Raw genomic sequence first — 5,157 nt, forward strand, 5'->3', positions numbered from 1 at the left:
TTCCCCTCAGCTTTATGGCCCATACACTATTGTTGTTTCCCCTCAGCTTTATGGCCCATACACTATTGTTGGTTCCCCTCAGCTTTATGGCCCATACACTATTGTTGGTTCCCCTCAGCTTTATGGCCCATACACTATTGTTGGTTCCCCTCAGCTTTATGGCCCATACACTATTGTTGGTTCCCCTCAGCTTTATGGCCCATACACTATTGTTGGTTCCCCTCAGCTTTATGGCCCATACACTATTGTTGGTTCCCCTCAGCTTTATGGCCCATACACTATTGTTGGTTCCCCTCAGCTTTATGGCCCATACACTATTGTTGGTTCCCCTCAGCTTTATGGCCCATACACTATTGTTGGTTCCCCTCAGCTTTATGGCCCATACACTATTGTTGGTTCCCCTCAGCTTTATGGCCCATACACTATTGTTGGTTTCCTCTCAGCGTTATGGCCCATACACTAAACTCAGAAATAGCTAGTGGAAGGTTGAACCTTGTTTTTATGAGTCCTGGCAGTGCAGCAGTACACAGTGTTCACAGAATGTGTCAGTTCAGAGAAGTATGTGAAGTGTGTGTGTGTGAATGAGTTCAGATCTGATCTGATGAGAACAGGTACTGTATTTCTGTGTAGTTGCAGGGACAGGGACAGGGATGGGGTGGTTGGGTATTGGGAGAGAGAGAAAGGGTGGGCTGTCAGTTGGGCATGAAACAACCTGTTACCCTTGTCATCCCTTCTTTTCTGTCTTCTCCTCCTCTCCTCCTCTCCTCCTCTCCTCCTCTCCTCCACACGTCAGGGGAAGACAGGAATGCAGGAGAAGGGAAACAACAACAGGAGTTGTCCTTCTGCCTGGAGCTGTCTGGGAGAGTTGGGTTTCGCCTCGCAACTTAAAACCATGTAAGCCACCCTCAAAACACACACACACGCAGACAAACACACACACACAGACACACACACACACACAGACAAACAAACACACACACACACACACACACACACACACACACACACACACACACACACACACACACACACACACACACACACACACACACACACACACACACACACTCACACACACACACACACACACACACACACACACACACACACACACACACACACACACACACACACACACACACACACACACACACACACACACACACACCACAGCAGCCTTGCAATCTCCTCATGGCTGAAATATGGTAATCTCCTGTTTGGGGAGTTGGCATGTCATCTACCTGGGTTTGGTCTGTACAGTGGGGATGTAATAAACTCATGTCATCTACCTGGGTTTTGTCTGTATAGTGGGGATGTAATAAACTCATCTCATCTACCTGGGTTTGGTCTGTACAGTGGGGATGTAATAAACTCATCTCATCTACCTGGGTTTGGTCTGTACAGTGGGGATGTAATAAACTCATGTCATCTACCTGGGTTTTGTCTGTATAGTGGGGATGTAATAAACTCATCTCATCTACCTGGGTTTGGTCTGTACAGTGGGGATGTAATAAACTCATCTCATCTACCTGGGTTTGGTCTGTACAGTGGGGACATAATAAACTCATGTCATCTACCTGGGTTTGGTCTGTATAGTGGGGATGTAATAAACTCATCTCATCTACCTGGGTTTGGTCTGTACAGTGGGGATGTAATAAACTCATGTCATCTACCTGGGTTTGGTCTGTACAGTGGGGATGTAATAAACTCATGTCATCTACCTGGGTTTGGTCTGTACAGTGGGGATGTAATAAACTCATGTCATCTACCTGGGTTTGGTCTGTACAGTGGGGACGTAATAAACTCATGTCATCTACCTGGGTTTGGTCTGTACAGTGGGGATGTAATAAACTCATGTCATCTACCTGGGTTTGGTCTGTACAGTGGGGACATAATAAACTCATGTCATCTACCTGGGTTTGATCTGTACAGTGGGGACATAATAAACTCATGTCATCTACCTGGGTTTGGTCTGTACAGTGGGGACATAATAAACTCATGTCATCTACCTGGGTTTGGTCTGTACAGTGGGGACATAATAAACTCATGTCTACTGAACAGATCCATACATGACCAATAGGAACCTGTTCTCCCAAACTCAGAAGTCCATAGATGACTGAGTCCTGGTTGTGATTCCAGCAGGTCTAATATGATACCAGTACTATGATACATGGCTGATGGATGAGACAGTGTTGATCTCTCTGTGTTCTAGATGGAGACAGAGTAAACCAATCCAAATCCAAACTAAACCAATCCAAAAATATCCATGATTTCTCTGTTGCCCGTCCTGCCTGTTACTCTGCTGTGCCATGAGAGCGAAAGAGGGAGAGATGGAGAGAGAGAGTGACAGAGAGACAGAGAGACAGAGAGACAGAGTGACAGAGAGACAGAGAGACAGAGAGACAGATTGGGAGAGATGTCCCACAAACAGCTCGCAGGTGCCAAGGGAAGCCAGACCGACACCCAGTACGATAATGACCTTGCGGTAATTACCTTGCACGCACGCACGCACACACCACACACACACACACACACACACACACACACACACACACACACACACACACACACACACACACACACACACACACACACACACACACACACACACACACACACACACACACACACACACACACACACACACACACACACACACACACACACACACACACACACACACACCAGTACACACACACACACACACACACGCACCAGTACAGACCTGTTTGTCCAGGTGAAAGGAGTGTCACTTTTTAAATTAGCTACCATATCACCCCTACAGGCTAACACAGACCAGGTTTCAACAGAACACTTATCACAGTATGTTTTGGGGTACATTAGGGTTTGTGAACATATCCTCTTCATCTCTCTCTCTTTTTTCTCTCCCTTTCTCTCACATATGCATCAAACACATACACTCACAAAAACAGATTTGACATGCACAGAGGAGCTGGAATCTTTAATTGGTGAAACTGATTTATCTGTTTGGGATATTATAACAATAAAGAGTTTACTGCAATAAACCTGTTTCCCCCTCTGCCCTCCCTGCTGTAACTCCATCCTGCCTGGCCCTCTCACCTCTGTGTGTGTAACGACTCACGTGGGTTGAAGAAGGAGACCAAGGTGCAGCGTGGTAGACGTTCATGACTGTTAATAAACTGAACCCTGCAACAAAATAACAAAGTAGAAAAAACCAAAGCGCACAGTTCTGTCAGGCAACAAAACAGCTAAACAGGAAATAACTCTCCACAAAACCCAAACGAAAAATCACAACTTATATATGATCCTCAATCAGAGACAACGATAGACAACAAAGAAATAGAAAACATAGATTCTCCCACCTGAGTCACACCCTGACCTAACCAAACATGGAGAATAAATAAGGATCTCTAAGGTCAGGGCGTGACAGTGTGCTGACTCAGGGTCCCCTTATCGCCGCTTTGTTCCCCTCACCTGCACTGAGGACGACCGGCACAAGACACACCAGCACCCAACAAGCCCTTCTAGTCAGCACAGCACACTGCTGATGTGGTCCTGGGCTAACACACACTATCACTATCAGCATCCCATCTACTAAAGATATTCAGGAACACTTTAGCGTGATTGGTCAATTAAAACAACGTTGTGATTGGTTATTGAGGGTATTTGCCTGGTTGTCCTCAGCTCCCTGGCGTTTTGACAGGGACTGGAAGCATGAGCAGGAAAGAGGTATAGATAGATGGAAACAGGGAGAGAGCGAGAGAGAGGGAGTGATAGATGGAAACAGGGAGAGAGAGGGAGAGATAGATGGAAACAGGGAGAGAGAGAGAGGGAGAGGTAGATGGAAACAGGGAGAGAGCGAGAGAGAGAGAGAGAGAGAGAGAGAGAGAGAGAGAGGTAGATGGAAACAGGAAGAGATGAGAGATGAGGGAATAAGAGAAAAATGAAGAGAGGAAGAGCAAAAGAGAAGAGAGGGAAGGATGGAGAGATGAGGAGAAAGGGAGAGAGTGAGAGAGAAGGAGAGAGGGAAGGAAGGATGGCGAGATGAGAGAAAGGGAGAGAGTGAGAGAGAAGGAGAGAGGGAAGGAAGGATGGAGAGATGAGGAGAAAGGGAAAGAGTGAGAGAGAAGGAGAGAGGGAAGGAAGGATGGAGAGATGAGGAGAAAGGGAGAGAGTGAGAGAGAAGGAGAGAGGGAAGGAAGGATGGAGAGATGAGGAGAAAGGGAGAGAGTGAGAGAGAAGGAGAGAGGGAAGGATGGATGGAGAGATGAGGAGAAAGGGAGAGAGTGAGAGAGAAGGAGAGAGGGAAGGAAGGATGGAGAGACGAGAAGAAGGACAGAGAGAGAGAGAAGGAGAGAGGGAAGGATGGAGAGACGAGAAGGACAGAGAGTGAGAGAGAGAGAAGGAGAGAGGGAAGGATGGAGTGTGTCGGGCCTCCCAGACTGACCATTTTACACTGCTGTGTCTCATGGTCTCTAAAGCCAGACTGAGCTATCATCCCTCTCTTCTGGCACCTCCCTCAGACATAACACAAGTCTCCACGGCCATGGTGATGTCATCGTCCTAAATGACATGTTTGCCCAGAATCTCCCTTGATGTCTGTCTCTCTGCAGAGGGATGAAACAGGGATGAAACAGGGATACAAGTGAGGGAATGAGAGAAAATGAGGTCAGAAGGGAGCTGATGCATCTTCAGAACGGGTCCAGACCATCAAAGAGAAACCTCAGAAGCTCGCCCGGAGACACCGGCCCTGCCACCGTCACACAGTGATGACGTCATAGAGACCCAGAAGACTTGACTGTCTCGAGGTGTAGTTTAGTTCCCGGTCTTTTTCCGAAGTCTTATGTCAGAACATAGAGCACAAACACAGCCAGTGTGGGAGACAAACAGAGAAACACACAGAGTTGGGGAGAGGGGGTGAGACAAAGGAGAGGGAGAGACAAACACAGAGCTGTGAGGAGAGGGAGAGAGAAAGGAGACAGAGAGAGAAACACACAGAGCTGTGAGGAGAGGGAGAGAAAAGGAGAGAGAGAGAGAAACACACAGAGGTGGGGAGAGGGAGAGAGAAAGGAGAGAGAGAGAGAAACACACAGAGCTGTGAGGAGAGGGAGAGAACAGGAGAGAGAGAGAGAAACACACAGAGTTGGGGAGAGGGAGAGAGAAAGGAGAGAGAGA

Source organism: Oncorhynchus kisutch, unplaced genomic scaffold (genome assembly GCF_002021735.2).
Source record: "Oncorhynchus kisutch isolate 150728-3 unplaced genomic scaffold, Okis_V2 Okis06b-Okis10b_hom, whole genome shotgun sequence".
Lineage (NCBI taxonomy): Eukaryota > Metazoa > Chordata > Actinopteri > Salmoniformes > Salmonidae > Oncorhynchus > Oncorhynchus kisutch.